The sequence below is a fragment of the Platalea leucorodia genome (genome assembly GCF_965183815.1).
Source record: "Platalea leucorodia genome assembly, chromosome: 5".
Lineage (NCBI taxonomy): Eukaryota > Metazoa > Chordata > Aves > Pelecaniformes > Threskiornithidae > Platalea > Platalea leucorodia.
Genome location: NC_138827.1, coordinates 61,528,362 through 61,547,493, shown reverse-complemented (window position 1 = coordinate 61,547,493; position 19,132 = coordinate 61,528,362).

Sequence of the window (19,132 nt, the reverse complement as noted above, 5' to 3'; positions counted from 1 at the left end):
AAAGGGTATAAAAGTTGCAGTTAGGTTAAAGTGATCCACGAATCATCCTTCCCTCTGGCCTCCCACCCCTCTGCAGCACAGGAGAGGTTTTTCCCGTGCCGTGCTGCCTCCGTTTCCTGGGAAAGCTGCTTTCGATGGACCATGCAGTGTTCTGGGATTCAAAGGTGCACCCTGGGCTTTCACAGCATGCCATGCTGGGGGGAGCAGGCAACCTGGGAAGGGGCCCCCCATCCCCTCCCATCCCCGGGGCGGTGGGGCGCTGCAGTTGCCTCTCTTGAGCCTTTTAAGGAAGCACGTTACGCCCCGGGCCCCCGGCCAGCGGCTGCACGGGGTTACACATGGAAGTCATCTGCAGCTGGGAGCGCATCTGCCAGCGTGGCTGCAGGACCAGACCAGGAGTAAAAATAGCTCAGCCCAGCCCAGCAGAGCCCCGAGCAGCGCGCTCTGCTCCTGGCTGCTGATGCTTAGGCCTGATAACTGTGCCCTGCTGCTTTTGGGGTGGCCTTCACAATTTATTAGCATCCTGATGCTGCGGATCCAGCTGGCATCCCCCCAGTCGCCAAGCCCCCCATGTTAGGGGAGGGGGCTGCTCCCCTAATATGCTTTTTCTGCAGACAAATTAGCTTTGGCTAAACAGTTCCCGTCCCCTTGTGAAACCATTTCTTTGCAGCACCCTAAAAGAAATATAGACACTGTGTTGATGAACTCAAGACAGATGTGATGGATGTATGTGCTGTAATCCAGAGGACACAGTCCTTTAAGCAGCACTTCTTATGCAGGCATCCCATCTAAATCTCCTGCATCAAAAATGCCCACAATTTTGCTTTGAAAGGTACAGGGTCAGTCTTCCACCCCTGCCTGAGAGTGAGAAAGCAAAGAAATAAAAGCTGGACTCAAGCCCAGCATTGCCCCGTAAGCTGAGGGCATGTTGCAAAATAAAAGAGCTTCACTGGAAGTAAAGTCTCCTGATGAAGACCTGTTCTGTGGTCTAACGCTGTTTAGAAAGTCTCTCCATCTTTCGGCATAAGCCCTGCGTGAGCGGCTGGAAGACATGTCCCATGGTTGGGCTGATGCTCTCAAACCCTTGGGCTGTGGCCTGAACAAGACTTGCATGCCTGAAAGCCTACTTTCTTGAGGAACAACAGCCTAATAAAAGATACTATCACTCCCTATAAATTGCATCTCTCATTGCCAGACCACAACAGCTACATCACTTCAGCTAATTGGCAAGACATCTTGTAATAAAGTTCAGTGTCAGTGGAGAGGGTAACCTCACATCCTCCTCCGACTCTGACCTGCTCGCATCTTCTTTTGGATAGGCCTGGCCGCATGTTTTAGCATAACTAACTCGCCTGTGGGACTCATGCCCTGATGCACCCCAAAGCGACACTAGGAAGGTCTGACTATCAATATAGGCAATATGGGTGGGATATGGTTGCCTACATCCAGGCGTGTTGTGTCATTTCAGAAACCCTCGGGCACCAGTTGCACAATGCATGTGGGGTCTCCATAACTTTACCATGTCTTCCAAACCCCATGCAGGTCTTGTCATCCAACACTGAGCATCTTTACTTGCAGTAGAGGCCCATATTTAGACAACCAGGACCCACTCCTAAAAGATGTGGATGCAGGAGGGGATGTAGGACTTTGTGGCTTCCTCTGGGCAACCTTAGTGTGAAGGAGGGTCACTGGTAAAATAAAGGCTGGTGGCTCTGCTGTCTAGGACAGAATTAGCATTAGGACTTAGAGACAAAGCATTAAATCCAAGGCTCGCTTGGTCTCTGAAGCAGGGTCAACCTGACCTATGTCAGCCTTGTAAAGTTTTGTCTAACCTGTTCCCAGAAAACTACAGAGACTTAAGGCAATCCTATAATTGCCCTAAAGGGTGAGAGTGGACAGTCCCTGGGACAAACTATTACATTGCTTTTGCAATAGCCAGTCTCATATCTCACTTGCTGTAACTGAAATGTGGAGGGTTTTGGATGAACATGTTGCCCTTGGATGCAAGCGAGCTACGAGTCTGCTGGTGAAAACCACAGGGTCCAACACCACAGCAGAGACATAACCCGTTATGATACTGATGGTATCATAAAAATGAAGAGTAGGACATGCAGCTGAGTTAAGCATTGCAGCCAGACCCTTAAATTTAGGAAAGCACCAGCATTTGAGTTCTTTGTTAGGTTCTCTTAATGTTGTAGCATTGCATTTAATCATAGCCTTCTTGGGAAACCTTTACAAGGAGAGGCAAAGTGGCTCTGACACATTTTATTAGCCAGTATTAAGTTTATTACATCAGTAAAAGAAGCCAGTCTAAAAGTATATAGATGTACACATATAAACCCATGCACCTGCCTAGCTCCTTTCAGTTAAAGTGGGTTTTCCAGCAATGCCATGCCGAAGCAATGCCCTACACTGCCAGTGTTGACATTGCAAGGTCAAGAGTTTAAGGAAAAGGATGTCTTCCATGCCAGGCGTTCCTGGAAATTAGAACTGTATCCAAGTGCTTCAGCATAGATGCAGATAAACTTGAAGTAGCTGAGCCTGGAGAAAGGATGTTCAGATAATTAAGACATAAGCGTGGGCATTTCCTCAGCCATGGGTTTTCTGTGCGGCCATCACCCTACCCTTAGTCCTTCCTTGCTTCAGCCTCCTGCTTGTGAGATGGAAATAATACATCTCTCAACTCTAAAATCATTAAACCTCTGAGTAACAAGGAGATGATAAGCTGACATAAGGGGATTTGGAAGATGTTAGATTTTGTAGGTGATAATTTGCTTTCTGCCCATTTGTTACAGCCCTTGCATGCCCATAAGCTCTTTGGGACAGTGTGCTCACTCCTGGGGAGCAGCATCTTGCAGGGAGCTCGCTGCAAGTGAGTCCTGTTCCTGCAAGCTGAGGTGACAGGTGCTAGTGTGCCTGCCACCAAGACCAGCATCCTGGATGGCTTTAAATCCCGAGATAATTTTAAACCCATGATAATTTCTCAGCCCTTGCCACCCGCCCAGAGCCCCAGCCCAGTAGCTGGGGACTGCTCACAAAATGGCAGCCCACAGCTTGTTGGAAACGCAGCCTTTCCAAAAGCAAAACCCATGGCTAAATTGGACGTGGCGGGGTAAACAGCCCCAGCAAATAGCTGGGACTGCACTCCAGCTGCAAGATGATTTACGAGATGGCAGGAGCGGGTCTTTTCTTCTGTTAAACAGAGCAGATCTGAACCAGATGTCTAACCTTTATCTCGATTGCTGCAGAGACAGAGGAGCAGACAGGGGAGAGAGAGAAAGACGTTCGAGTTTCCATTAGCTGCCACTCCGCTGTCGTCCAAAGTCAGCTCATAAAGGAAAATTAACACCATCAGCCAGGAAACTTTGCTTTGGTGAACTATATGTTTTGTTTCAACCTTCGCTGCTATAGCGACCGCACCGAAATAAAAGAGCAGCCGGCTGTGATGACCTCACTGTATTACTCTATTAAAATCTGATATTATAAAGATATAACCCAGGCAGATGATTGAGGATTTGCACATAGGCATGGCTTTTGCTGTCATCTCTGGCAAAGTGGGGCTGGGGAAGGGCAAGTACAGGGGGAATGAGGGCAGGAGGTCGAGGCACCCGTCTTTTGGGATTTTTCCCACCCAGGGAGCAAGTGAGATGAGTGGGAGAGAGACGGGCTCTGCCTTGTGTTCCCGGGTACTCTTGGCCACCCGTGATGAAAAGCTTTTGGGAAGGCTTTGCTGAGGGGGGACCACACCACATGGTTTCACAGCCTGGTACAAGCAATGAGGATTTCCAAACCGAAAGCCTGAAGCATGCAGTCTCCTAGCTCAGTGCCTAGACAGGCAGGGAAATACCCTGGGAATAACATCCAGCTCTTGAACTCATCAAAACCCAGCTTCCAAATCCAGGGTGAAAGCACCCCAGTGTGCTGCTGGGAATCTCATCTGAGATGCGAGTGTCTCAATTTTAGGATATCCTAGTGGGCAAAGGCCAGTTAAGCTGTCACTCTTGAAAAAAGGTAGAAATTATTTAAGCGTCTATGCAAGTAATATATATAGCTTATAAATGGGATCTGCAAGATTGTGAGCACAGTCAATGAACTGAAGTGGAACTGACAGGCCTGAAAAAAGTTGCTAGGGACGAAAGCAGTAGTTTGTTATTTCTAAAATACTTGTCTAGTTTTCCAGCAGTGATTAATTCTGCAGATGGGGAGGTTGCGTTGGAGGTTAATGAAAAAAAATGAGCATTGCATGAGATTGACTGGAATATTGCAGAGGGCATGACACAACCTGCTTTGGAAATAACTGGACCACTGCGGCCACTCTTCTATGGCGTACGTGTCTCAGGCTCCCCTGCCTGGCTCGCTGCTGCTTCCCTGCTCCAGCCCTTAGAGCATCCTTGTATTTACTGATGGTTTAACTGCAGCACACATAAATCTCGGATGACAGCATTACCACTTACTGTCTAGCAACTAAAAGTTTAAACAAGTGCCATTTGGAAAGGAAAGTTAAATATGCTCACTCACTGCTCACACTTTTTTCCCCGGAAATCTGGCAATTTTTGTGGCAAGAATGGTTTTCTAAGTAAAAGATGATCAATGGTTTAAAAGAGGTGCTTTGCAGCAGGAGGATTAAATACAGTGAGCCTCACATTGCCCATTAACCCAGAGCTCTGCTGCTTTCATGGCATTACATTTTGCCCCAGTTCATTTTTTTAAGGCTGCTAGGAAAGAGAAATGATTTTGGAAAAGCCAGCGGGCTTGACCCCTTGCTCCTGCTCTGGGTGCTGGGGTCCCCGCACAGCTCACCAGGTGAAACGTCCAGTTCCCTGGACTCCCGGGCTGGCAGCCCTCGGAGTTATGCAGGGGTGGATTTTGGATGGACCAGCTGACAGTTTGACACACAGCAAAAAGTTGCCAGATCCTGAAGCTATTTCCAAAATAATTACTCAAAATCCCCACCAACCCCAGCTGTGTTGTAAGACTCCTTCATTTTCTCCATGCTTTCTCATCATCCATCCCTCTTCCTTGGGATGCAGACCATGGGCAAAAGCACCGCAGCTCTGCGTTGCCCTCAGTGCCACACCAGCGATGGATGCAGGTGGTCCCAGACGGGATCCTTATTGAGCTTAGATATTTTATTTAATTCTATTTCTCCCCCAGGATGGAAGCAGACACAGGAGAAAGGCAGAGGAGCACCTCCAGGAGCAGCCTGGAAGCTGCACTCCTTCTTTGCACCTAAAAGCCTTCCAATGCAGAGCACGTGGTATGTGTCGGTCTGGGACTAAAAGCAGCAAGCTGTCCAAAGGGGATCGTAAAAATGCAAATGTTTTACCCTGAAATACTTCAGTGGACAAGCCCACAAGGTCTCTGAGGGCAGTTACAGCTTGTTACACAGTGGTATAACACAGACTAAGTACAATGTGGGAGCCTTGGAGCTCGTAGTAGCTGCTTTAGGTGACATCTGCATATTGCCCGTAATCTTAGGAAACATGTGCTAATTCTCCTAGCAAGGAAAATTATAATTCTTCTCCCAAGGGAGGCTATTTCTTGAAATAGGCCAAGTCAGAGTATCCTCACAATGTGGCCCAAAGAGCCGCTTTTTGCCCACTTCTCGGCAGGACAGGGCGGATTAGCTGGATTTAGCAGACAAGTGCAAAAGCCTTTTTAGGGCTAGGAAAATATCTGCTATTTGAAAGAACTTAATGAGCTCTGAACTGTTTCGTATCAAAGCCAGCTTAATCCTGAAAGTGGGAGGCGAGCGAGGAAGCCAGGCGTCGTGCCTGCGTGGACTTGGGGATGTAGTTAACCCCAGATTAAAGAGCCTGATTGGAGGGTTACCTCCCATTTTCAGTACTTTTTCCCCAATGTGACCAAAGCTGTATCTGCCCCACTTTTCTGCCTCCAACACAGGCCAGCCCCAGCTGCCTTGGGAAGGGGTGTGAGGACAGGGAAACAGATGGGGACCCTTTCCACATTGGGCTTGCACTACTTTGCGGCTTTTAGAACCAGCAACCATCACCTGCACATCTCCATTTAACACCCCAGAGAGTCTTTTTCCCCCAGTTATGTCCCATTCAATAGCTTTTTTAATCCCTCTAAGGAGTCCCTGGTCCATTTGAACACCCTCCATCCGAAGCCCCCAGTTTGAGACCTCAGTTTTGACCGCAGGCATTTGAGCATTGCTTGATTAGGAAGAAGTGCACTGAAAACAGCACCTTGTTTCCACCCCTCTTCTTCTGCCGCTGCAACAGGCAGCTGCTGGAATGCTGCCTCTTTTTTTTTTTTTGTATCTTTTTTTTCAGTTTTATTTTTGGGAATAAAAAAGCATTTTTATTTGTAGCCCAGAGCCAAACTCATTGCAAAAGAGCAGGCTGTACTCTGGTCAGCCCTGTGCATCGTCCCTACAGCTGTGTTCCATTGCGGGGCCATCTAATGCTGGTGGTCACGTAATGACAGGGAGGAGAACATCCCCTTTGCAAATTTTCTTTGACAGCCTGTGCCTGTAAGTGGTAAGCTCAGCCCTCTTCCAAGGGGGCTTGAGGATTTACCGAACCAGTGCCGTGCTGATCCCCGGGTGCCCATATCCCTGGCTCCCCTCCTTGCAGGTGTGGGTTTGAACCTTTTCCCAGATGAGCTTCCCTATGCAGGGGCAGCTCCTGAGTCAGGGTCTCATCCTGACTCAGTTTGCAAAGCCTCTCTCACCCTCGCTGCCCTGGGGTGCTGCATGCCCTGCAGCTGCCCATCCCACCAAGCTCCTCCAGGCATGCAAGAGACCACATGTGATGAATTTCCCAGCCTCAGCAGCAGCATGGTAGGAGCTGGCACAAGCGGTGCCCACCACACACTGCCAAAATCCACTACCTCCAATGAGCTTTCATTGTGCCTTTGCTCCCTTGGCATTTTTCAGCCACACATGGTAATCACCTGGATGTTTGGAAGCTGGGGACAGCATCTCGTGCATGGCAGGGAGCAGCATGCACAGCCAGGGCTGGTTCAAGCTGACTGTGCCGTGCATGGCAAGGAGACGCCCAAGCCCCATTGCAAGCCCCCAGCCTGCCAGAGGCACAAAAGTACTTAGGAAAACTTGGCACAGTGGCAAATGCTTGAATCTACCCGCATTTCTGGTTTAACATGGGTTGACCAAGCCTTTTGCAGGTGCAGAGAGGAGAGGATGAGTAGAAATGCTTTGTTTCTGCAGAAAAGCCATTTCCTAAACTGCTGCGTCCTCCTCCCCAGCCCCAGCTCTGTACATGTCTGTCTGCACCAGAAATCTCAGGAATTTCCACTGCACTGCTCTCAGGAAATCTCTGCATTTTTCACAGACATGTCTACAAAGGGACACCGATTGCACAAGACAGTCTGAGTGCTGGGGAAGGAAGAGTCCAGAAAAAAGAAAAAAAGACAAAAATCCCAAGCAACAACTCTGCTCGGAAAAAGCAGTCAGAAGTTTGAAGCACATCCAGACCACTGCTCTGGAAATCAAGCTGAAAAATCTTGTGACATCAGACTCTCTCAGGAGGTTGCTGCTATTTCCCAGCTGTAAAGCCCTAGGAACATTGCTAGTGGCCCATGGTGGACTTTGGAAGAGCTGGAAAGACAATGCTGCAGTGCCCAAGCAGCGTCTTGCAGCACGCTTCCCATTGAACACCATCATAAGACTCTTGCAGTGCAGTATTGGAGAGCATGAAACACAAATAATTCTCCATCGGTCACTAATTTACTCTGAAGGTCCAACACCTGGAAGCTGAACATGCGCAGGACTGGACGGCATAGGAGAGACCATCTTCCAGGCCTCCTTCTGGTCATTTCTTTGCTTCAAAGAGCTCCCAGTGCCTGGGGACAACAGAGGATTACATTTCTTAGAGTATTTTGAAATAAAACCAGAGCAGGTTTGTATTGTGCAGACACTAGGGTAGCAGGCAGGTGATGCAGATATGGAGCAAGAGATGCGGGAGAGAGATGGTTAAGTGGAAAGGGGGCAGAGAAGGTGTTTTTTTTGACTTCTTTACGTACGTGTTTCTGTGCATGACTACATCTGTGCCTGAGGCAACCTCCCTCTCGCTTAAAGGAGTGCAATTTGCATTTTTTAAAACAAGCACACACGTATTCAAAGAAGTGTTGCCGAAAGTTTATGGATATGTTCGAAAGTCACTTGAAACCGACTGAGATGATTATCCCAACAAAGACAGTGCAATCCCAAGTTTGTCACTGATTGCATCCCCTATGAATAACACCCAATTGCCTTATTTTGGGAGTTGGCAACAGGAGAAAAGAAATTTAACATTAAAATATACAAAAGAGGTTTGTCCAGCCTGCTGAGCAGCTGGAGGATGATGGATACTCCATAAACGTGAGTGATGGAAATAGAGGAGAATACAATCAGCCAAGAAAGCAATAAGCCTGGGCCTCAAAGGGTGTTCAGCTTTTATGGTGTACATTGTATCCCCCTACAAACCATTACACTGCTGCCTAATCCCCCTGCTTCTGTGAGATGCTCTGCACCTCCTATGAACCGCTGGGACCCCTCATTGCCTGCTGCCGTCCCTGGGAATCATGGTGGCTTGGCTACTTCAGGCCTTGGTGGCCAGGAGGTCCTCCCTAAATGTAAGGAGCTGCCCAACTCCTCCTTGGTTTGATTTTTTTTTAAATTTTTGGTGAGGAGAGGGTCTTTGTGAAGGGATGCTTGTTTGCAAAGTTAAAAGGCAGCTTATAGAGGAGAGAGCACGTTTGCAAACAGTCAGGACTGTGCCGGCTCACCGGAGCCGTTTGCTTCCCCGGGGTCCCCCCACTCACCCCACTGTCAGCCTACCCTTCCCACACTCTGGCAGCTACCACCACTTCCCCGTGCTGACGATTTCAAGCCATCAGCCTGGCAGGAATTGGCAGGGGTTACAACTCACTCAACACCCTCCCACAGGCTTTACCTCCTCGCAATGGGGTGGGCTAAGACCCCAGGGCCCATCACCCCGGCCTTGGGGCAGCCAGCCCCACTCCCCTCTGTGGGGTGCAGAGATGCTTCTCCCTTGTGCTCCTGCATCCAGCAGCCAGGACCAACCCCAAGCTTAGACCCTGTCTGACTTTTGCCATTCCTTCCCAGCCACACCAGCAAAACGAATGTTTGGCTGCTCCTGCTCTGACGGCACACGGTAGCTCTGTGCTTGCCAGGCTGGGGCTGGACCCCAACTGTGGCCGGCACCGGGCTGAGCCACGGCTGAGCATCGTCTTGCTGCCTCCCACACAGATCCGGGATCCAACAGTGAGCCACATTAGCTCATTGCTGGGGTGCTGCCAGCCTGACTGAGGAGAGAAGGGAAAGCGAGAAAAGGCAGCACAAGAAAAAGGAGGTCTAAAAAGAAAAAAGGAAGGGAAAAAATATGAGAAAAGGAAAAATTAAAAAGGGAAAATAAAAATATATATGTATATTAAAAAAGTGAAAAAAGAAAAAAAGAAAAAGAAAAAGAAAAAAAAAAAAAACTTGAGGCCAAGCCCACATGGGTCTAGAGCAACTCACAGAGGTGACAATGGCTGGGATGGGGATCGGGGCAGGCCACCGAGCCAAGGGAGCCCCTTCTCTGCTGAAAACAGCCTCCCCGTCAAACCCAGAAATGGGGGAAAAATTCATATTAGCTTCACAACCTTTTGAGCCCATATGAAGTGCTTTGAGCCTTGCATGTATTTAATACATGTACGAGCAGCTAACTCTGCCTCTCTGCCCAGAAGATGGGCAAAGGGGCTGACCGTGAGGCTCGTGGGGGGGGACAACGGCAGCACACACTCAGCCAACAAGCGATGCAAGTAAATGACACGCTGCTTGGAAAAGAAAATGTTTTTAAAGACTCTGCTTGGCCAGTCTCCTCTCTGAGCTGGTTAAGACAGGAGGATGTGGCCATGAATCCCCGCGTGAGATTTGGAAGAGGTCCTTTGTTGACATTATGGCCGCTGTCTCTTGCTCTAAGGGCCAGGCTGGTAGAAAAAAAGGAGAATTTGGTCAACAACAGCTTTAATATTTGTGCAATTGCCATCATCTCCTCTAGCTCCTGCATGACCAGGACCACCACATGGAGACAGGGTCCCATGGGACAGCCTAAGGGGCAGCTTGTTTCCTACCTCTCCACATCACAGCTGGTCCATCCAGTGAAAAACACCATTACATTTTTCCAGAAAAACTGCACAAATTCTGCAGAAATGTGCTTCAGCCACAGATGAACTCTATTACCCATTGCTCTGTGCACAACAGCTATTCTTCTCATCATCTTGTACAATTGCCATGTTGTGTGCCCCCATTCATGACCTGCTTCCCCAGGTCAGCTACGACATGACCTGATGGAAGAAGCATCATTTATTTTGGTACGTTGCCCATCACCTGTACCTTGGGTACTCCAGTACTCCTTATTGTGTGATAAACCACTGATAAAGCACCTATAAGGCAGGATTTTATTTGTACTGTCCCTGTGGGAGCCAGCTGAGAGGACTCCCACGGGCTGGCTTGTCCTCAGTGCCGGGCAGAGCACAGTGGTGGAGGTGGGTTGTATGCCGAGACCCAGCAAACCGTGCAAACAAAATCCATGATGCCAGCACCGGGTGAGTAAGAAAATCCAGCCCTTGTGTAGCTATGGCTGTCCCACCTGCACTGCGATTTTCTGGAAGTGATTTTATTAGCGAGGCAAGGCCTTTCCTCCCGATGGCAAACCCAGCCCCACTAATCTCTTGAAAATGTGCAAAAAGCAAGCAAGGTTCAAGCATGTTTTAAGCTGTTTCTCATTAGCGTGGGAATCAGAGGCATGCTGTGGGGAGCTCGGGGCGGAGCAGGGGGGCTGCTTCTCCATGCATCACCCACGGGGATGCTACCCTGCCACAAAACAGGGTGACTGGTGCACCCAGCCCCACCGGCACAGGGCTTTCCATCCTTCTGCAGTAGCAACCCTTCTTATTGCAGTTTCTCATTGCAGGCCCATGCCCAGGGGTCTGTCAGGGACACCCTGACCTCGCAGCCCATCACCTGGGGCTGAAGGCGAAAAATCACAGGCAGCTTGTCATCACTGCCTGAAGCCCCTCCGATGTGCCAGTGCCGGGGCCAGGAAGAGCCAAACCCTGTGCGCAGCGAAAGGTCAGGGCAGGACACCTACGAGAAGAGATGGGAGGGTGGGGACATGGAGAAGGGCGTGGAGCGGAGATGTTTTGGAAGAGCAAAAAGGAGGAATGAGAAGCATGATGTGAGAGCATCAGCCAGCTACCGAGGAAGGGAGATGCACGACCGAGCGCATCAGCCTGTTCGCAGTCAGCCCAGAGGTGGTAGCAGCCCAGCCACCAGGGACACACACAGCAAGCTGGAAATCTGCTGGAAAAGAGCTGCAGGGAAAGTCTTGCGCTGACGTAGAAAAAGATGTGATGACCTCACACATCTCTTCCAGTCCTAGGTTTTATGGCACCAGCACACATTTCCTATTAAAAATGTGATCCTAATCCTCCTCATGATGAGCACCAGGTATTGCAACCACAGGAAGCATCATGTTCATTCCTGCACTTGCCCCACACTTGTGGGAGTTGAAAAAAAACACTTCTCCCGCCTCGAAATGAAGGACAAATCCCAACAAAGAGCAGGGAAATGCCTTTCCTCCTGTGTATTCCCAGTCCACGTGTAAAACCAGTAAATTACTCTCTGCATAGGAGCGGACATTAATTAAATTGCAATTAAATTGCAGCAGGGGAGTTTTTGGTTAGGTATGAGCAGAGGCAGCAGCTTTGCTGCCGTGCACATGGTCCCTCATTACACCGTCGGGTTGCACGGATGTGGTGCTTCCCACCTTGGGACCATGTGTGCCACGTATAGATATATAAGAGAAACCCAGGACTCATCTGTCTGCTGAGCCACCTTCACGGACCAGGACCAGGCCTTTTACCAGCTTGCTGGAAATAAGGACCTAGCCAAACCACATGTTTGGGAGATGCCAAGGGCTGCACTAGCATCTCCTAAACATTTCGTAGCCCAGAGCGGGATGAAATCTGAGCCTGAGGAGCTGCAGTGAAGGGCATGTGAGCTGGTCGCAGTTTTACTCATCAAGCTTTAAGGTCCACCAGAATGAAACCAGCCTGTGAGCCTAAAATAATTTGTTTCTCCATTTGACAGTGAACAGTGAGAGAAAAGCAACCTCTTGCACAGCCCACGGGGCTGCAGCAGATGGGGAATCCCCTTTCCTTGGTGAAGAGCCCTTTCCCTGACGAACCAGCCACCGTGCAATGCAATTAGCCATAATTAGCAGGCTACAGGGCAGTGGCAGGATGTTTGCACTGCAATTCACCGTGCCAGCTGCACCGCGTCGCCAGCGGGGCCTGCCGCCCTTTCTGAGCTCCCCTCTGCTGCCGGTTTACTTTTGTGCTCAGATGTCCTGGGGTTGAGAGCACTTTGAAAAATAATTATTTTACTGTTTAAGATTATAAATCGGTGTTGAAAAGTTGGAGCGCAAAACTCATCCAACTATTACTGACACTATCCTATACCCAGGGTAAATTATATCTTTTCTTGTCTAATTTTAACGACCTTGCTAGGAATCAGAAGGCAGAAACAGTTCAACAGTTCAAGTTCCAGTGAGTGCAGCAGCTTCAGGGACCAAGATCTTCCCATCCCCAGCCATCTGCCCTGCTCTGGGGACAGAAATCCTGCAGATTTCAGCTCGCATGCAGCCCTATACGTGCAGAGAGCGAGCACCAGGAGGGCCACCTGCTGACACTAGAGATTATATAGCATCGTCTATACATTAATCCCTCCTCTGCTGAGGTCACCTCGCCTGTCTCCAAGGAAGAGCCATTCACTGTGTCCAGCCAGCACTTGCCTTAGGGAAACACTGCTGGTGATGGTGATGGTGATGGTGGTTGTCACCCTCTTGGCAGGAAAGGACAACATTGGCTGCTCTGATTTCGGACCCATCCACAAGGCAAGGCGAGGAAGAGCTGTAAAGTGGCAGAGGGGGGCCTGGACAGGAACCACCATGCCGCAAGCACCTCTTGCCAACACACCCAGTTGGTGGTAGGGAATTTTCAGGGTCTTTTATTTGTAGCTGATGGCTTTGTATTTTTTTGATATAGAGAGGCTGAGTTAGTTACTCTCTGGAGAGGCGCAAGGGCTCACAAGGCAGCGATGAAACTCCATCAGCATCTCACCATACAGCAGGGAGAGCAAAGTCTCGGTGGGCTGCGAGCAAGAGAAGGAACCCTCTGTTTAAAATGGAGAATATTTTATAACCCCTTCTTGTAAGGCTAGTTTCTCCTGGAGGCTCACTACGCAAACTTTTACTGTGGCCTTACAGCTTTTACAGGTTGACTGGGGCAGCAAAGCCCCAGCCCGTTTCAACCCCAGTCACAGTCTGGTCCTTGCAGGGCTCTTAGCAGCCGAGGAAGCTTTCAGGTGTCTAAATGCTGGGAAAGGGATGACTGCTCGGGAGGGAGGAAACCTCCGAGCAGCCCAGGTGTTGCCAATGCAGCCCCAGATGGATTTGGACACCCATAAATCATGAGCAGCAAGACCTTCCCTGTCCAGCACCCTAAGGGTACCCAGGAGATGCACCCTTTCCAGGGCAGCCCCAAGTTGCTTCTCTTTGAAAAGAGAAAAATATACTAGGTTGGACTCCGAGTGATTCAGATGGCTATCACTTATTTTATCCAGTAGTCTCATTTTCCTGGCCACAAGCTGCTTTCAGGAAGCTATTTGCAAAAATGACATATGGTCTTTTTTTTTTTTAACTCACAGTGCACTCATACCATCCCAGTCATTAACCAAGCTGCTAAATGAGCTTTGATAGAGTGACACATTGGATGCCCACTGCAGTCCTACCAACGTGGCTAATCCTCAGGAAAGAGTAAAAATAAGACAATAACCCATCCAGCACCCTGAGCCCTTGGCTGTGTCTTTTTCCAGAAACTCAGGGGTTGCTACCAGCTGATCCAAGGCAGAATTTCTAGTAATTTCCTCCAATTAGTATCTTTTTCCTTTACTTCATTTACACTACTTTCTGCAGAAAGCTTTACCGCAGCATGTGGTTTCTCATGTTTTACAGGAATGGCCAAACACCTTCTTGCCACAGGGACTGACTGCCCAAACTGGGCTGAAAGAAACTCAGCACTTTCTAGTAATACCTTAATCTAGTAATACCTTAATATGGGAAAAACTTCGAGCTTCACTTTTACTTTGCCCCCTCTGTTTTCCTGGGGACTTTGCCATATGGAGAGACATGGCAGAGCCCTTTGCTTATCCAAAATCCCTCTTCCACGTCCCAGTGGTGCAAGGTTGACTGCTGGGCTGAAAATGTGTCCTCAAAAGCTTCATTATTTGGCTGCTTTCCCTGCCATTTTTCAGAGGAAACATCCAGGCGATATTTCACAGCAAATAAAAGCCAGGCGTGAGAGCTCGACTTTCCTGGCAGCCGCTCGGGGCGTGAAGCTGGCAGGTAACCACATGCTGCTGGGCTGCACTGGAAAAAAAGTCCCTGTCCCACTTCTGAACTGATTCAAAGCTGAAAACCTTAATCCTCCCCCCCTTAACCCTCTGGACAGGAGAAAACAACTTTTTCTATAAAACAGCTTAAAAGCAAAAAAATTAGTGAAAGCCTAAATACCCCACTTACTTCTCACAGCAGCAGGAAAAAGCCCAAACCCCGAGAGAGAGGTGCGATGCTGAGATGGCTGGCAACAAGGTTTCTGAGCTCCTTCCCCATCACAGACACAGATAAGAACCAGATAAACCCCAGAACCCAGCACGCAGGGATGTATCACCAAGGCCAGGCTGATGGGTGAAGGAGCCAAAGATATTCCTGCTTTCTTTCTTAATTTTTAAAAAAGTTCAGGCTTGCACAAAACCACCCTTTTTGGCGGATTCATCCCCTTGGTGGGGTTGGCAAATGCAACCAGCCACCCCGGTGAGAGCCTTTTTGCAAGGGTGCACGGGGATAGATGGGCTTATTCATCCCTACAACGTGAAAACTTGACCACTGGCTGACTCTGATATCTCCTAAGGAGGGAGGAAGAGCAGAGAGCTTGCACATGAGCAAAAGCCAATAAAATGAACGTAGTTGGGAAGCGGAGACATCCGCACCCCTGGGAACAGCCGGGTTTCCTACAGCTCACACCGGCAGCAGCTTCTTTGAGGAAAAGCATCTGCAATAATGTGCTGTGCTGGGGGACCATGGAGGGACTTCAGAAGGCACAGCTTGGAAACCGTCGCCGTAGGTCTAAGTATCACCCTAAATACACACCTCCCTTCCCATCGATACAAAAGAGCTTGTTTCATACCGCTGCAAAACTGGGTTTGCATTCTCTGTTTTTTGGGATAGACTTAAGCTTGCTGAGCCCAGCTTTAATGTTATTAGGCATGTAACAGAGCACAACAGTCCTGCAAAGTTCTTTAAAATTCATTAGAATCCTTGGAGGAGGAGCCATGTGGGTGCTGCTCAGTTCCACGTTCGCTGGCGCCTACTAAGCCAGGGCTGACAAGTGTCACTGAAACACGTCAGGCTTTGAACCAAAATCCCACGTGAGAGCCAAAGTCTCTCTCCTGACTCCTCTTTTTATCAGCCCACTTTCCTATACATTCAGCAGCTCCCCCTTCATCTTCACTTACAGTATCATCAAACAGCAGCAATGATAAAAAGAAATTTATTTCTGTGGGCCAGAGGCTGATGTTATTTTGGCAAGGGGAAAATCACTAGATAAAAATTAAAAAGACCTCCGAGAGGTGGTGTGGGTTGCTGAGGAGGTCAGCTGGAGCAGACTCTGTGTGCTGCCAGAGCAGGGGGTGGGCACAGGCAAGATGCAGGGGCTCCCCACTCCGCTGGAGGGGATGGCGACCTGGCACGGAGCACCCACCTGCCATTACAGAGAAGCCCTTGAACAAAGCACAAAGGAATCTCTCCATTATGGGATGGAAATACTACCGGGGATAAATGGTCCATTAAAAAAAAACTAAAATAGAATAAACATCAGCTTGCTAGACACTTTGGAGAGTTCACTCCTTGTACATACACCCTGCACCCAGCCCACGCACACTGCCCCGGGGATGCCGGAGTTTGCTCAGTGGTCCACACCCCTCTGCCGGGATTTGGGACCCCAAACCTGGGGTACATTCCCCTCAGGCATAGGAACAATGAGGAAATGTGGGCCGGTCGGCCAGGTAGATCACAGAGAAGCCAGCCCGCTCTTTGCCGTGTATTTTTGTTGCTGAAAGAAGTAGCTGGTCCCCATCCTGGTACAAACCTGTCAATGAGCCAGGGAATGAAGTCTGCAAAGGAAAAGATTCAATTATTTAATTCAGTTCTTTAATATTCTGAAAATGAACATGGGCTGCCAAATCAAACAGTATTAAAACACTGTAACAAACAGGAGGGAAAAAGTTAGGTGAACTTTTTGATTTATATGCTGGCTGAAAGCCTCCCCCTAGAGACACCTTTCATTTAAGGCTTTTAACAGTTTGTCTCACCAAGTGAAGACAATAACCGTAGCGCTCAGGCATTGGGATTTTTGTGTTTCCTTTCGCCTTCCTGTTGGCACAGGATGCCTCAACCCTTCCTGATGCTGGTGGTGGGGGACCAGTCTTTTGTGCTCAGAGAGGAGACAAAAAGAGAAGGAAAAGAGCAAAAAGCAAAATTTCTAAGTCCAGATTGATCTAAGCACACGGCCTCTGCTCCACGTGGCTCTGTACCTCCGCTTAGACCCACACAGGCAGCCTCTGCACTCTCGGCAGAAGAGGATGCTCTTCTCTCCTCGTCTGTCATGAGGCTTTTGGAGAGGTGTAAAAATCCCTGCCTCATGCTTTGCCACCCTCCACCATCCCGGTGCAGTGCAGCAAGGTCAAGTCCTTGTTTTAAAGCACTAGCACTTTATGTACCAACTGCTTTTATAGTACATTATGGTTCAATTGCGTTTGTCACTTCTTTTTCTTTTGAGAATAATGATTTTATTAAGTCGTTTATTTGCCTGGTACAAAATATTCACCAAAAAAAACCCCCAAAAAACAAACCAGAAAGAAAAACAATTCTTCCATTTATATGTTTACTTTTTGGCCAGATACTTTCAGTCTTGCAAAATAAGCGTTTCAGACAACTTGGGTGGGGACTATTTGCTGTTATGGCTTTGTGCGGCCCTGAGTGCGCACAGGGACATCCTGCCTGGTGACTGGCAGGACCACAGGACCAACACAAATCCTGCCCTCTGTCAACAAGGAGGAAAAGGTGACATGGCTTGATCATGGTGAGGACCAGGCAGTATCAGACAGCTACATAACTCCTTCAAATGAATGACAGCCAGGTAGATACCAAAAGGGAAAAACAAAGTGTAGGAGGTGGATGGTAAGAGGCACAATTTGCCTGTGTCTGGAGCAGGAGCATAGTGCTGCTGATGGTGTGATGACCATCTAAGCAAGGCAAGAAACCTTCCCCCAGCTCAGCCTCCATGGTCTAAGGGATTTGTAGCAGACAGTAAACTGTCCAGTGAGGCAAGGCATGAGCTAGGAGTGGAGTGACATGGATTTTCTGGGTCCCTATTCAGGACCAGCTTGCTGGACTAAGACGTGAAGAAGTGATGCTTGGCCCCTCACTGGCCCATTTTCCCTTTTCTTTCAGCAAAGCCGCGGAGCTTTCTGCAGCATTTGCTGTGGCCTGAGCTGAGCTGGAAGAAGCAGAGGTGTGACTTGGTTTAACATGAAAGTCCCAGGACAGTGTTTTTATAAGCCTTCCATCAGTTTGTAGGAAAACATGAAGAAAAGGCAGAGAGGCATGACAGCAGGTCCTGGGCCAGTGCCAAGGACTGCTAGCATGCACCACACGTTCCTCCAGCCATCTCCAAAATAACTCTGGAGGAGCTTAGGGGAACTCAGTCCTAGGAACACCATCGGGATGGTACGTGCAAGCAAGGACACGCTTGTCTTAATGCCCTGGAATTCCCCAGCATCCCTCTCAGGGCACAGAAAGGACAACGGCTCTGCTTCTCTCGGTCTAACCTAACCTGTGTGCATGCATCACCAGGGAGAAAAGACAACAGGGCATTTTTAATTTTTTTTTTTTTTATTTTGCAGCTGGGCTAAGTCCATCACAAGGGTGCAAGCACCGACTTAGACTGCAGGTTTTTGGAGCAGGACTGTCTCTTTGTCCTGCAGGTGGGTTTCTGCACTGGCTTTGGGGTGCTCCAGTACTGCCCACCGAACAGCAACTCCCTATTTCCCTCCTGGGACAGAAAAGGAAACCACATACGGTGAGTGAAATTTAACAGAAGCACAAAGAAGAAATCAGCTTCACTGACATGAACTTTGAGACATGCCTTTACTAATTACTCTAAGGGAGAGTGACTACTGCCAGTGCCTCTAGCAGGCACCACAGTTTCTGAAAAGAGTGTGTATAAGTAAGTTCTCTATTTTTTAAATATAGAGATATATAGATACATAGATAGTGTCTTGATCAGCCATCTCTAGAGTCACTAAGTAATGCAGAAGTGAGGGATTTAATTTGTTATCTCCATGATTTCACTATCACTATCAGCCTTTTCTTAATTTTCAGGTTGCTGCTGAAGTCTCCCAAGCCTGCACTGTGTTAGACGCCAGCTGGGAGTTCCTGGACAAGCAGTTCCTGTTGGACTCAGCTCAGAGATTGTTGACCAAGCAGCTCTGAGATAACACCCAGCTGACCTGGGCAGCTTAAGAATAACAGGCATTTCCCCGAACACACCTGGCCTTGCTGCACCAGTCTTTAAACAAACGCCCATCTGCATCTCTCGGGGTTCCCACCCTCTGGCGATGGGCCAGCCAGGGCTAGTGGATCAGGGTAGAGGTTTCTGGGCCAGCCCAGGAGAAAGGCTGCAAATGCCCTTTGTATTTGCCCTTTGCTCTTGCTGCTACTTCTGACCAGTACTGGAAAGTGCTGGATGGTTTCTGGTCTGTCAAAGAGAAACAGCTTTTGCCTGAATTTTGCCCGAGGTTGCTCATTTTCATCTGCAGCCTGACATGCCAAAAGCTCTCCTATTTCAGATGCGATTCTTCAGCATTTTCTTCAGCCCCTGAACCTCTCACACGATTGCACTGGCACTGAAGCCAGAAAAGTTTAGTCATGGCCTGTGTCCCTCCTGTGCCAAGCAGGACAGAAATGAAAACAACCGCATTCAA